General features: G+C 30.0%; 1 protein-coding gene across 1 annotated transcript in view; it reads right to left on the bottom strand.

Annotated features, from left to right (window-relative positions):
- The window catches only part of LOC107442262 (arylsulfatase B), a 42658-nt gene extending 40112 nt beyond the window's left edge, over positions 1 to 2546 (bottom strand). Inside the window, exon 1 of the mRNA XM_087168127.1 lies at positions 2424 to 2546. The gene's annotated coding sequence lies outside the window, so the exon portion shown is untranslated. The remainder of the gene's footprint in view (positions 1 to 2423) is intronic.
- Positions 2547 to 16650: the final 14104 nt, after the last annotated feature.

The following is a 16650-nucleotide window of genomic DNA, read 5'->3' as shown; positions in this document are numbered from 1 at the left end:
AAATTAAAAATTTTCTTTTATTTTCATTAACTTGAAAAAATCCCAGTAAAGGAACACTTGTTTATACATTGGTTTTTCATCGTTCTGTAATCCAGTTAATAAACACCCCCTAATCTCAGTACTTGCTTATGTTATGATGCTTAAAATAAATAAAACGTAAATTCAATGACCATATTTTGAATTCTTTTTTTCACAATGAAAAGAAAAAGCATTATTATATGCAATTAATTGTAGTTTAAACGGATAACAACAAACACTGACCTTATAATTTTGTCAAAGAAACAAGGCGCTGAACAGATGCTAACAAATTCAAAACTTTTTCCAGAGAAGACTCAAAGACCAGATAACTAAATGCATTGTTAAAGAACTTCCTATTGTTAGGTAGTAAGCTACTCTTACCAATCAATCTAAATTAAAACGTTTAAAATCTTATTTCTAAGAAATATCTATGAAATGCTCCTTCATTTGTTGGTTTACCCTATATCATCCTAATCTTAAAAGAAATTTCCGGAAGTGTATCGCAGAACTATTTTACCAACTATTTAATAAAATTTTAACATTTTAAAATTCTTATTCTTTTCCATTTTACGTTTATTATTTCTTCATTAATATACTAATAATTTTTTAGAACTTTAATTTAGATTTTCTTTAATTTAGGTTTCCTTTTCAAATTATAGTTGTCAATATTGTAAAAGTTATATTTAACTTAAAAATTAACATTTTGACACCAGATATTTTGAGTTAATGAAATTAAATATTTTATCTCTTAAGTTTTTGTGCCCCCATTTCAGTATCTTAAGGATCTTACGAGCTCTGTTTAAAAAGAGATCATCAGATATATATAAGAAAGCAAAAATAACCATAGTAGCAGTATTTGGTGGTAAAAGTAGCTTATCGTAATTGAAGAATATGCTGTGCGACATTTTATGGTGAATTTGCGAACGTATAAGTTTCAGAATGTATCGAAACATGAGGATGCTATTTGCTAATCATCTTTATCCAAAGGAAACGATGTAACCTAAATATCTAGTAGAATGAAGCGATTTTTTAAGCAATCAATCCTACAATTTGCAACATATTATTTCAATATCTTATTCTTAAACATAACATATTTCAATCTTTTTAAAATGCCACTAAACATTCAGCAATTCCTTGAGTTATAGAAAAAAGAAATATCGTATATTATAGAAAGCCTTGTGAATGTGCATTAGAATTATTATACAATCTACATTTTATTTTTCAAGCACTTTTTTTTCCCTCAAACTTTCTTGCCTAGAAGACTCGATTAAAACTGTAAAAATGATTATCCCTAAAATTTTGTATATAGCTATAATAAGTTATGCTCATTTTATTTTAGTATAAAATCCTCGAATAAATATAGTAAAAACAGTGTAATCTAAATAATATCAGATAAAAAGTTCATGTATTTAAATTCTAAAAACTATCATAAATAATTTATAAATCGATTCAAATTTACTTTTCAAAGGAGATTAAAATAATATTTTTTTTTGCTTTTTGGACAGAAATCCCCTAAAAAAATTGTTTATGGCCTGGAAACTTCGAGATATTTTCTATTAACAATAAATTAAGCCCCTCCGAGCAATCACTGAACATTATTTCAATTTTTTTACTATTAGAGTTTGGTTGCGTAGCAACCTAGTAAAATTAAGCACTCCTCTTTTGAATTAGTCAATGGGTTATCTTAAAATATTTATTTGCGCAGGCGACTTTTTTTGGCGGTTTTCTGGACTATCGCCAAATATATAAACCTTTATTGCGGCCCAATTTACCACCCAATTTTTTTAAAATTTTGTCTACCCCCACTAATTCAAGGGTCTAGATTCCAAATATGTAAAAAAAATTATATGTTTATTCAGAGAAAGTACGTTTTTGTGTCTGATTTCGTAACTTAATTAATAGTTAGCACTAATTAATTAACATATTTGAGGTCACCCCCAGGAACCATTAAGATTGACACTTAGTTCGTGAAAATCCGATCATTAGAACGAAAGTTATTCAGGGTGATTCGTTTTTTTTTTTGCGGACTGTACTTAGCATTTTAGTTTTTTTTTCTTAAGCGTTATAGCTATATAATATATAAAAGCATATGATGCTACTAATCTTCAGATTTCCTGCTATGTTTTAAAAACTTTATTTGTGAAAACCTTTAGCGTGGCGGCTAGTCAGTTTATAATACTAATGTAAGCTAAAACGTGTATTTTTGTACAAGAAAAATTTAGTTGAAACCAACGAAATTGATCGTCTGTTTTGAGTTTTCAAATAAAATATCAAATGAAATTTCTCAGTAACTTAAAAAACTAAAATAAATAACAGTAAATAATAAATTAATAATAAATTAATAAATAATAAATAAATAAATAAAGTGAAAAATATACCGACTTAAGAAAATGGAAAATACGCACCTTTCGAATGATTGACTTCCATGTTATGGGTGTCTTTTTTATGCAATCTATTTATGATCATAAATGTTTTGGAAACACATAAATCATCACACACTTATCGGTTCGACCCATTTTCTCCCTTTCTCATTTTACAAAAGAAGTAATCAGTTACTTATTTTTATAATACTTTATCATGATTTTATTATCTAATACAAAATTATGAAATTAGATTAACCTAAAAACCACAAACTAGAGCTAACTATAGCTACCTCTAAATAGGTTTTTATACCGTTAATTAACATATTCTAAATCGTTTGCGTCATTCAAAACATTGTCTTAATTTTCTTTCAAGTTTTTTGATTATCCCATGAAAGTTTCCAAGTCACTTAAAGGGATTGGCTACCTGGTTAGCAAACTATTAATAACCCGACTCTTTCATTTGCGTTAGTTTGATTTAGTAGTTAAAATAAAAAATAATACACACTTTATTGTAATTAAATTATTGTTATTACTTTTAGTTTACATTTATAACGTTCTTATGCAAAATAGTTTTATCACTTACCAGTATTTTCTACAGCAATGTGTGTAATAGGTGTAGAATTTGTCGAGGTGCATCATAGAACCATGAAAATCAAACTGAATATTGCTATTATTATTCTTAGATATTCATTGCTACTGGGACTGAATAGTTATTTGTATCTAAAAATTAACTATGATTTAATAATCTTCTAAAATAGCGTTTGTGATAAGCACAGAGAATTGAAAGAGAAAAATAGAATACTAAAACTTTCTATTCTAATGTTAGAACAAGTAAAAAAGCGAGTAATTTAATTTTTTTTAAAGCTCGGAAAAATGGCAACACTTGAAAAAAACAGCGCCTTACTGTGGTAATGAGGTTAACTATTAAATTGACGATAATTTAATCGTTTTCGTTTGACGTTTTTAAATGAATTCATGCTATTAAATTTAATCTTTTAGTAATTTGTTTTATTTTAATTCTACGCAGTGAAAGGGCGTTTTTTAAAGGATATCGAATGTTAATAAAGGCAAGTGAGTGTAAAATTTCTTCAGCCTCTCAAATAAATTGCGAATCAATATAAATATTTTATTTTATTTTTTTTTCTCATTTAAAGTTTCTTGTTCTCAGGTTTATTTCTATAATAAATATAATACAGATTTACATGTTTGAAATACTCCATGAACTCCTTTAAATAAATACAAGATTGCCCATAAGTGTTCTTTCCTTTAATTACTAAATAGCTTTTCAATGAAGCAGCAGTGCGAATTTCTCGCCTTTTAGTTTGAAATAAAATTTATCAAGAAATGGGATTAAAGAAAATAAGAAGGACGTTAACAAAAGCAAACATATATTTATAAAAGACATTAAATTGAAGTTTTCGCGTATCTTCATTTCAAATTCATGGAATGAACTAATTGTTTGCTTTTAGTATTTTTTGAAGGCTTTGCTGCAAGTAGTCTGGAGCAAAAAAACATTGAAAACATCTTCGTGGTGACATTGCAGGGGATCTTCTTTAAACATTATTCGTAAATAGTGATGAGTGTAGTGTAATCAATCGAATTTTTAATTCGACAATAACTTAAATTAAATTTGTAACATTAAATAAGAAAGCCCAGAATTCGCAAGCAGATATAATAAATTTTAACACTGTGCACGTTGGTATACGGAAAGAAAACTTTAAAGTAATTTAATACCTATGCAAACAATTTAAATTTTTTTTTTTTTTTTTAAAGAAAAAGGAATATTTTAACACCGACAAATCTTAAATGGTGAGAAATCGAAACTCAACAAACTCTTTTGGTTTAAACAAAGTTGGAACAAAAGTAATCATATGCTTGAATGTTCCATAATTGCTACCTTTTTCGAACTTTTAAATCCCTTCTCAATGATTAAAATAAAAAAGTATACAAATTAAGAGTCTGAAATTAGTATTTAAGCAAGGAAAAACAGAAACGCTTTCGAAGTCTTACAACTCACAATTAAGGAAGTAATCTTGAATGAAAATGTCAAAACCTGTTTGATTGCTAGATGGAAAAGAAAGGAGTTAAAAAAACGATTAAAAAAATAATCTTATGGCTCCATCTGGCAATCAAACTGGTTGTTATGTTTTCCACCCCATTTTCCTCATGAGTGATTTGACAAATCTCGGCTCGGTATTTAAATAATTAATTAAACTTAATTTTTTATCCAGAAAAAATTTAAGGAACGCTATAGATATGTCCGTTATCATGAATTCGAGAAATCATCAATTGTTTCACATTGTTGGAATCATAAGCTTAAATTCAATTTCGACAATGCTAAAATTATTTCCATTCCAGGCACCTCAACTCATCTTGATGCCTTGGAATCTCATTTTATTCGTTTGAACTCTGATTCAATGTTAACGACCTAACGACCATTCAATGTCATCCTCTCCATAGCGCATGGAAATGCATTTTACCCTGATTTGCCTCTCTGTCACTGTGATTTTTCTTGCTTTCTTGTTTTTCTCTTTTTTCCCCTCTCTCTCGGCTTCTGTAGTTTTTCAAGTTTTGTTTCTCACTTTTATTTTAACATTTCTCGTAGGTAACTTTACGTTTTTATTTCAAATCATTTCTGTTTATTTACATTCACTTTTGACAAGTCTTGAAAATGAGCTCCCTTTTTTTGATACGCTTATAATATGCCGACTGTTATTTCAATTTGCTTATAACTCAAGTTAATGAAGTTCATAACCTGGTAAAATCTCGGTAATGTTTTTGTTTTTTCCTTCCCAAATTGCAAGCACTAAATTAGAATACTATTTTGTTCACTTTTTCAAAAAATTAACAGTACGGTCTTTACTTATGGAGCATTCAACAATTCTAGAATTTGAAAAACGTATAATATTGTAAACACTGAAAGAAATATGAAATAATATTTCTTAGAAACATGCAAATCTTTTTTATTTTCTTACTTGCCTTTTTTTATTTTATAAATAAAATATATTTCCAAATGTAATAAAAGAAATTTGCACGATGAAAAAAAAAAGGAATGCTATATGATTAAATTACAAGCATATTTATTCATCACTCTCAACAAAAATCTGATGCGAAAAATCTAATTAAACTCCCTGGAACATTTCTTGGTGAGAATGTAAGGGCAAGAGATAAAACCGACTCTAAAACACTTTTCTAGATTCGCACTAACCAAAGGAAGTTGTATATAAATTCGCCATTATTCTTCTCACTAAAGGAAATGGAAAGGGTAAACGGGCATAAAAGGGGTAAATGGGGTGCGTTAACGCAATGAATGCCGTAATTGTACGCTATTACATTCGTAGGAGATGCAATTGCACTTATTTGTTTTCCTATTTACATCGACCAAGACATTTGCCTTTATTACATTTCTCTCATACACTCTGAATGCTAGATATTCCCCTTTATGCGCTACTAAAATCTATATTTACATCTACGAATACGTGAGAATAAAAAAAATGTTTCATTTAATTGACTAACACGGTTATTCAAATTGTATTTGATTTTACACAAAAGGTATTTTTGTTTATCGTCAACGAAATAAGGAAATAACAAATAACACGCAATATGCTGTAAGCAAAGTTTATAAAAATCTAAATTATTTTTTTTTAAAAAAGCTTTTTAAAAAAAATCGTTTTTTTTTAGTTTTTTTTTTTACTTAAATCATCCTTTTATATACTTTTTCTACGCATTTACCATCGAAGTTTGAAAATACTCTATATAAATAAAGTCAAATGTTTATGCGAGAATGCATGTCCATGTACCTTATGCAAATCCGCAATTCTGAACCTATCCTCACCAAATTTGGTCTGAATACATTTGAAGACATGACTGACTAAGTTATCTACTTTATTCTAAAAGGTTAAATTAATGGCGAAAAAGTACTTATAGAAAAGCAAGTAAGCTTATATTTATTTAAGCAAACCATAAAAAATCGCTTTATTATTTTCGAAGCCAACAGTGCTTAAATAGTTATAGTCATAGGTACTACTGCTATCATGTTAATTGGAGTAGTTTAATAGGTACTATACATACTAATATTAGTATCAGAAAACCTACTATAGGAGCTGTAGAGATAAGTTTTTGTGGTCCACCGAACAGGATAAGTACCGGAAGAATTGTTGATTATGGTAATTTTTGACTATCAGGAATTGACCTCCAGCAATAACACTATGCCAAATGATATCATATCGAGCACAATCAATCTTTATTTTGATTAGGTGAACTTCTAAAAACATGTTTTGCTTAATCTGATAATATAAAGACACTGGAATGGACTAAATATGATGTCAAATAAAAATAAAAATAAAATTAAAATAGGGGGGGGGGAGCGAATAATCTTTAAATCGATGTAATGAACATTACGAAATCTTACTTACAAACTAAAAGGCATATACCGATGCAATTATTTCTTTTTATTTGTTATTATTTATTGCATATGATGGGGATTAGCGTTATTAAACTAAGCAAAATATGTATTTACAAGTTTATCCTATCAAAATAAAAATTAACTGCATTCAATATCCTTTAATTGAGGATCGAGACCAACTTATAATAGTCAAAATTTAATACAATCAAATAATTTTTCCTGTACTTTTCCCGATTAGACGATCATAAAAAGCCTATTACCACAGTATTTATGCCAAATAAGTATATTAATATTGTTAGTATTGTTTGAAACAGAACTTATTACATCAATATCAGTAGTACTAATTACCAAAATCAATTAAGTAGTTTGTTTTTTAGAACATAAATTATTTTTTTTTTTATTTCAATGACAGTTGATTTTAAATTGTTCATCTTTATAAAAACAGCTTTCAAAAGTGCACTTGATTTCAGGTATAAGTTTTGAAATGCTAATTCGGTGAGGTAGTCCCAAACGTTATTCACGTTTATCCTTTACCTTACCTGACATAATTAATCAAAAATAGTTAATTATCGAAGAATGTACAATAAACTTTGTCTTTTTTTCAAACAGAGCTGTAAGCTGGGAAACATTACATGTACAGTGCGCCAAAAAAAATAGACCACCCTGAATAACTTTTGATCTAATGATCGGATGTTCACGTTCCAAGACTCCATCTTAAAGGCTTAAGGGAGGGACCTCAAATATGTTAATTTATCTGTGCAGACAATATTTTTTAAGTTACGTAATCAGACACCAAAACATACTTTCTCTGAATAAACATACCTTTTTTCGATTGATTCGGGTTTCTGACTTTCAATATATAGGGATGGGAGAGACGCAATCTGGGAAATACGGCCCCAATAGTTTGTTCAGGAGAGCGCTCCAAAATTTGCAATCCTTTATGTTAATTTTATCTTTAGTGCATTTCGCTAATTTCGATTTTTAAGTGAATTGAAAATTTTTTACATACAATTTTAAAATTCGCTTATCCAAAGATAATTCCATGCAGAAAAACAACTTATAGTTAATATTTATTATTTTTTATTATTTCATTTAAGAATGGTTGACAAAATTTCGAGCTGTGAAGTATAAAATTTTTTGCATAATTTCCTACTAAAATTTTGACATGGCAAAATACAACATTTGAGATAGATGGGCTTAATAGTTCTAGAGAAATGCAGTTAGATTCTTAAAATTCGATTTCTCAGGAATTGTTTGATCGCTTATATTTTGTGTTTTGCCATATAAAATTACATTCTTTAAAAATATGCAAAAAATTGTATACCTTACAATTAAAGAATTTTTTAAGTAAAATAATAAGAGCAATAAGTATTTAGTAAAATTTATTTTTTGCATGGAACGCAAACTTTATAATAGTGAGTAAAAAAATTCCAAATCGCTTAAGAAGTTATCGAGATATAGCGAAATATGCAGAAAGTAAAATTTACATTACGGAATGCAAACTTTGGAGCTTTCTCCTGAACAAACTATTGGGATCATATTTCCCAGATTGCGGCTACCACCCATATTTTGGAAGTCAAAAATCCAAATTCATGGAAATAAAAGTATATTTATTTAGAGAAAATGCGTTCTTGTGTCTGATTTCCTAACTTAATATATTAAGTGCACTTATTAATTAGCATATTTGAGATCACCCCATAAGCCATTAAGATGGAGTCCTAGAACGTGAAGATCCGAACATTAGATCAAAAGTAATTCAGGGTAATCCGTTTTTTTCCCCCCGTCTTATTGTACATAACAATGGCTAATGCAAAACCAATGAAAAAATTTTTTGGGTGTCCATTATTTTTCAACTTCCGTATTTAGAACGCAACGCAAGGATTATTCAACAATACAGGATTATTCAACGTACAACGCAAGGATTATTCTTTTCATATTTCAACTGCCCTCACCCCAGTTTGGTTCAATTTACTTCAAAACAGTTCAATATAAATTTTTGGGTTCATAATTTTGCTTTACCCGGTGCCGAAATGCGTAAACGGAGTCCATTTTCGGGCTTTCTAGTTTGATAGAATTGTCCGACTAACCCTATATTTTATAGCCAGTATCGGCACTATATAGAATTATTTAGATTGTTGTTTCTGAGTTGTTGTTGTTGCCTACGGGAAATCACAAATTCGACCTTTTCAGGGGTTATATAAAACTGTTTTGTAAATATATATAGTATATATCTAATATCTATTGATGGCATTGACATTTCATCTTATTCTACTCAAAAGATAGGAATAAATTATTATTATTACATATTTTTCTCAATCTCAAACCTTTCAGTGCCTTTCTATTTAAAATAAATTTTTCTCTATTATTTTAAGTCAGTAAAAATACATTTATGGATATTTTCTTTCTAATGAAACTGTAAAGAAAAATTGTAGTTTATACCGAAAATTCCATCAGAATTCACATTTATATTTCTTCTTTCAGACATTTCTTTTACTGATAATAACATTCAAATGGAAGAGAAAAATCATATTTTTTTCCTAAAATTCCTTTGAAATCCGCATCTATACTTCTATTTGTATCTCTTATGCAAATATCTTTCTCCGAATATTTTAATGTAAATTTTATGCCGTACCTGTCGCTCTTAAAAAGCGTTCAAAACAGATTTTCTAAAAGAACAAAAAAATATTTGGTGTATCTTTTTCTATACAAAAATAGTCCGAGAATACTTTTCATATCCGCTACAAGAATGCATCAAAAAGAATGCACCTATAATTTATTATACTGAAAAAACACATTATTCAATTTTACGTAAACAAGATTTTCAAATTTAAAATTTCCTCCCATCAAAACTATCTTCGAAAAAATGGCGATGAATTTTTTTAAAATATTCTCTTAGAAACGAAAGTGAAATCTGCAACTGAAAAAACTAAACAAGTGAAGGGAGTTTTTTTTTTTCGTTCCTTTATCTTCTATTCCTTTTTATTCTCTTCTGTCTTCAACTACTTTACTTTTTGAAAATATTGAAAGCAGCAAGGCAAATTCGGCAAGCTTCTTTTTGTCTTTAAAGCTTTTTGCAATGGTTCTGGACGAGGAAAAATTTAAGAACAAGCTATAAATTTCAATGAAGTCTCATTCTGTCTGTATCGAGCATGGGTATACCAGTAAAGACATGCGCGGTTCTCCATCACAAAAAGGGGGTGGGGGTAGCAAACAAATGGACTGATTTTCGAACTAGGAGAGTGACAAACCACATTTTCGTCTTCAACAGACAAAGAGTTTTTGGGGCGACTACTCCTCAAATTGCATTTTTGCCACGCCAGACGTTCGTCTTTCTCCGGAAAACAGGAAAAAGACATTAGACTTTCACATCCCGGTTATCCCTACCTTTTCGATCTTTTGTCCACCCCTCGCTGACCACTACAGTCAAGTCATTCTTCATGTGTTTGGACAAATACTATTGATTATTTTGAGAAAAATTCTGGTAGGAAAAATCTCCTCTATCAGATACTCTGCCCTGTAAAAAAATCCAAATCAAATTACTGTATAAAGTACCAGCACTTCAGGTGCATCATCCGTAAAATCCATTTTTACCGTAAATTATTATGCCGCATTTTTTACAGTAATATTTATTTAATTAAAGTAATTCAGTGATTTTACGGTAATTATTACTGTAAAAATTCGGAATTTTATAGTGTATTTTCTGCAAATGATGTTTAGGATTACCATTAAAAGGAGATTTGAAATACTAACCGTAGCTTATTATTTTTAAAAAGCAATTGTGATTGAAATCCATATTATTTTATGTTTTACTGCTAAACTGTAGGAATCAGTTATTCTGCAGATTATGTAGGCTAATGTGCAAATTAACTAGGGTGCTCCGTTTAACTACCAAATTATTGTTTCATTTCTTAAGTTACCAGTACTTTCAAAAATTCCGGGTCAAATTACGAAAAAAAGTACAGACAATTTTAGGGCATCATCCAAAAAATCCATTCATTTCACCGTAAAATCCCTTTTTACCATAAAATATTATACCGTAATAAAACAGTAAAATATTGCATAGTAATATTTATTTGATTAGAATAATTCTGTGATTTTACGGTAATTATTACTGCGAAAATTACGGTATATCAGGTTTTTTGTGCCGTAACATGTTCTGGTGAAAATGGATTTTACGCAGTGCTTTTTACCGTAATTTGATTCTGGATGTTAAAGTGCTGCAAATCATGTTTAGAAGAACCATTTAAATGAGATTTGAAAGAATGACTGTAGATTATTTTGAAAAGGTATATGTAGTTTGAAATAGACAATACTTTTTATATGTTACCTATTAAAGTGTAAAAATCTATTATTCTAGAGATTATGCGGCTAATAAACAGATTAGCTAGGGTAATCCGTTGAATTACCAAAATATTGTTTCATTCCTCACATTATCTAGGTAATCTTCAAACTACCTAGATAATCTGTGCATTATACCTGCTAAGCTCTCTTTAAAGTGAAAATAAGATCGTAGCTGAAACAATAGCAACGTTTTTGTGCGTTTAAATTAGCGTAATATTGTTTATTTATTTTTTGTAATACAATAAATCAAGTTATTACAATCAAGCATTTAGCACATTAATTGTAAGGAATAAATCCCTTTAAAACTCTAATATAAGACATAAACGGTTTAAAATGTTATTACAATTCAAAAACAATGAATGTTATTTATTTTTAAATATCTAAAGAATCAAGTCAATAAATGCAATCAAACAATCAGTAAGTTAGTTGACAAAATCAGAGAGACAAACGTATGAACTTTATCGATTATTTAGATAAATTTTGGAAAATCCACGATTCTGCACTTTAATGGATTACCATACTTAATCAGTAAATCATTCAGTTAATGTGCAGATTACGGACTTTTGAGCATGAGCGGTAACACATACATATTAAGTTTCGCAGGTGGATAAGCAAGCATTGCATTTAAAATGCAAGCAATTTTTTTTTAAACATTTTAAGAAACTTCTCCGAAATTTTTTTCAAATAACAATCTATTTAAATGTTATTTTACTATATTTAAACAAAACAGTCTAATAATTATAAATTAAATGGCGTTCAAACTGTTAACTGTGAGAAAAACCGTTTATTACGTAAACTGCTTTCACCTAATATGGTTAAGCAATCAGGCACCAACTAAACCCACATAATGAAGCCACTTAGTTCACTGCAGATGGGTACATATTTTAGCCGAGAGGACTAATATGTCAATCTCATGACGGACAGAACGGGGTTCGAGTCCTTGCATTGACAACATAATATTTCCTCCTTTGCCTTCAATACATGAAGAGTTTCTACTATCTTCCGCTCCTCAATTTGTGCCCCTGGGCTGTTAGAATACGATACTCTCCTTCACGCATAAAGTTGCTGATCTATCTCCAATGTTCAGCTAAATTTTTTTATGGTTTTGAAACCATGCTAGTTTTAAATGGTTACAAAACGGTATAGTTTTATATTCGTGTTTTTATTAATTGCAAACGGTTTCAAAACCGTAAAGGCAAAAAATGTTCTTTACTGTAAATTTCGCGGTTAATTTAATGGACAGACTGCTACTCGTTATTTCTCCATAATTTTAGAATGAAAATTCTAACAGTGTGTTTTTGACAACATTTTTGACTGCTAAGGGACACTGGAAGTTTATTACTCTACGAATAATTTTGGCGATACGATTGACAAGGGCTAATTAATATATCTCCTTTTATAACTTCTCTTGACATATATTTTAAAATGCTTTCAAATGTGAAGTTATTAAAAGATAACTGTTTCTGACTCGTAACAGTTATAAAATTTATTTGTTGAAGAAGACTATTTCATGTGACGAAAGAATCTTCAAAGAACGGTTAAAAACCAGTGAAGTTAATGCTTATTTTTAATACCAGGATGAAATAAATATCGGTGCCTGGAGGGAAATTGGACAAATTTTACAATTGGGCATTAATAATTGAAGTCTTTCTTTAAGAGACAAATAATCGAAATCATAAAGAAGATGAAAGCTTTCTTCAACGTAACCAAAATAATAATAAATAAAACAACTTTTTATTGAGCTTTCATCCTTAAATGCTGTACAAGGGGATAACAAAAGTGACTTTTCTTCAACTTAAGAGGTTCTCGCTATCTTGGATTTTAGGTTAAATTCTTAATTTGTGTTTTCTTCATTTTTTTTTGTACTTTACAAACTTTTGATGATACATTAATAAACAGCACAATCCCTTTAAAAGAAAAAGGTAGAAAATAAAGAGGTAATTTTATTAGAGTAGAAGAAATAGCGATTGATCATTTTTACAATTTCCTTGAATTTTTCTCTGAAAACTTTAAAGCAGTAAGACGATGCGATTTGTGGTTTTGAACAAGTAATTTACAAATACACGTTTCTCAGTTTTTAGATATTTTAAAATGTAATTTTATTTCAGTTTTCACACTGAGAAAAATCTTTTCGGATAATGGTAAAAGATTCTTTTAACTTTAATCGCATAAAAAGAAGATACTGATCAAAGCTTTAAAAGCAGACAACTGTATACTACTTGTATTTAACTGTCCATCGAGAACTGTTGATTGCAGAATTATTATGGCGTAATTGTGACGATGAAAATTAATGGACAATCTAAAACAAGCACACATTTTATTTCTCAAATTCTGATTGTGTGACGGCCTTGTATTTTATTTATATCGAAAGATACTGTTCGAATCGAGTCAATATCTACCACTGATTTTAATATCGAGTCAATATCCGCAACTGGTAGAGTCAATATCCGCCACCGGTTTTTATATCGAGTTAATATCCAACACCGGTTTTTATAAGGAGTCAATATTCATTACCGGTCGAGTCAATATCCACCACCGGTTTTTATATCGAGTCAATATCCACTACCGGTCGAGTCAATATCCGCCACCGGTTTTTATATTGAGTTAATATCAAACACCGGTTTTTATAAGGAGTCAATATTCATTACCGGTAGAGTCAATATCCGCCACCGGTTTTTATATCGAGTTAATATCAAACACCGGTTTTTATAAGGAGTCAATATTCATTACCGGTCGAGTCAATATCCACCACCGGTTTTTATATCGAGTCAATATCCACTACCAGTCGAGTAAATATCCACCAATGCAAAAATTAAATAAAGAGGATTAAATTTGTTTGGTTTCAATTTTATTTTGTGATGATACACAATAGCTGAGGTTAGAGGAAATAAAATAAAAATAGTTAGATTTTACTTTATTAATTGAAAGTAGTCTGCATGAAGGCATACATTAAAAAATAACTAAAGGAACATGCACCACTGAAAAATGTCACCTTCAATTAGCTGAGATTCTGTCAATTTTAATTCTATTAGAATTTATATCACTTCCCCACTAGCTGACAGAAAGTAATATATCTAACGCAGCAACACCATTCGAAAACAATTCCAGAACAAAACATCCGTGGCACACTCCAAGAATTTTTGATGTATCCACCAGAAAGAATCTTTTCCAGAATTTTGTGTGTCTTCCTAAGAACACTTTTATGTTCTGAAACTTCGACGTTTCGATTCTAGGGGGGGGGATGGGGGGTAAATACTTAAAAAAGGGAATGCTGCAAAGACTGAAAGAATGCGAGAATTGCACTGATTTTTGGTACAGAGAGTTCTTGTGTCGTGGTCAATATTCCAACACGGAGACCTGATGCGTCGCAATTTTCCGGAATTCCATCGTCACAGACTGTGAGTTATGTGAAGAATGTTATCCTGAATTCCGTTTCCTCATACAAATGAGGAAACGTCTCCCCTTCTCTAGATTTTTTTTATTATTATTATTATTTGATTTTCTAGCCCATTTAATGATATGGTGAGATATAACCCAACCAATGATTTCACAACTGACAGCTTCATAATACTCTTAAAACTTGTGATCTTGAGCAATTTCGAACAAATAATTGGTGGCTATTTCATCGTTAGGTTGTTCATAAAGACACGCGTAAGATCATAAAGACGCGTGTTATATCGATTTGTTTTTAAATTCGGATATGGTGAAACAAAATTGTTTTAATAAATGTCAGTTCTGATTAGAGTCATACAGCTTTTACTGTTTTGTATGCCATTTTCTGCCTTACGTAATTTCCGTAGTAGGGGATGGTAAATTTTTACAATTAATTTATTGAGTACCTTCGAAGATTTTTAATATTCAATATCCTGAACGCAATGTCTATTTATCGAACGTATCTTAGGGCTGAACAACAGGGCAGTAGATAGAATGTGTTCCACATTTGAGAGTTTTAAATATAAGTTATTTATTAGCTTTTACGATGTCTTATAACGCAATACGTAATCTCAATCCAATTAAAACTCAATTTCAAACGAAATAAATAAAAGTACATTTATAGAAAAGTAGTGTTCTTGGTTCAGAAAAAAAAAAAAAACAGTTGTAATTAGGCACCACACTGTAAAAAACTTCGGATCAAATAACTGTAAAATATAGCAGCACTCAGGATCCCGGACCGTAAAATCCATTTTTACCACAACATGTTATGAAACAAAAAATATCAGATACACCGTAATTTTTACAGTAATTACCGAAAATTCTCTGAAACATTATTATTAAATAAAAATTATCGTGAAAATTACGGTATAATATTTTACGGTAAAAATGGATTTTACGGATGATGCATCCAAAGTGCCGGTACTATATACTGTAATTTGATCCGGAATTTTTTACAGTGTACTCGAGAAAATTTTAATCCGACTGATTCTGAATACTGTCTGCAGAATTACAAAAATAATCTAGGTGGATTATCAAGACAAGAATTCAGATTTATAAAAGTATCCCCCCCTCCCCTGTATTCCCACAACCTCTTGTTTTATGCCCAGAAGATCATAAAAATTAACTATCCAAAATTTCGTGACCAATAATATGAAGGTGGTCAGCGTTGTACACCGATGGCTTTACTTCTCAGGCAAGTCGGTACACATCAATAAGAAGCTGAGAGTGTGGATTTTAGGCCTTCAACGATGGCTGAAGCAAAATATCCTCAGTGGTAGACGGATCATGGGTTAAAATCCCTTCGCCGTCAGACTAGCCATGGATGGTTTTCGTGGTTTTCCTCTCCATGTGACGCAAATGCGGGTTAGTTCCATTAAAAAGTCCTCTAGGAAGGCGAATTTCACTCAGTACTTGATCCAGGAGTTTCCTTATCTTCTGGATTGGGTTCAAAATTACAAGGCTACTTAGTTGAACTTTAGTCTTCGTAAACTCAAAAATTGGGCCGGTTGTTCAACGACGGTTACAAGATAGCTTTAACCACTTTCTCATCTCGGACTCTTTTTGATAAGCTCAGAATATAAGTTACACGTTACACAAGAATATAAGTATGCGTTTTTTAATTACTAGTTTTTTTTTACCGTGAACAATTCTCCTAAAATATTTTTTGATATTATGAACTTGTCAAGCTTGCAATGAATTAATCCCAGTATATTAAGAAGCCTTTCTTCTTCCGATCGAACTATATTTTCGAAGGAGTGGAGAAAGGGCCGTGAAAATCTAAATTTGTTTTTATTCCTCTTTAGTTTAATTTTACAAATAAATTAATGGTGGATATTTACTTTATTTGGTAGTATCTTACGATGCAAGGTCAGATACAAGATTAAATACAAGGTCATTAACGAATTAGAATTTGAGATAAAAAGCGTGCAGTGCAATAGGTATTCTTCGTTAATTTTTTTCTGAGAAAACAATTTTGCAATCAACAGTTTTTGATAGGTAATTAATTAGACAGTATTGAGTTGTCTCTTTTTAGTGTCTTGTTAAATATTTGTTTTTCTGCGATGAAGGCTAAAATATTTTTTTTTACCT

Source organism: Parasteatoda tepidariorum, chromosome 7 (assembly GCF_982258835.1).
Source record: "Parasteatoda tepidariorum strain Cologne lab strain chromosome 7, Ptep-v5.0, whole genome shotgun sequence".
In the NCBI taxonomy this organism is placed as follows: domain Eukaryota; kingdom Metazoa; phylum Arthropoda; class Arachnida; order Araneae; family Theridiidae; genus Parasteatoda; species Parasteatoda tepidariorum.
This window is presented reverse-complemented; position numbering and strand designations above follow the sequence as displayed.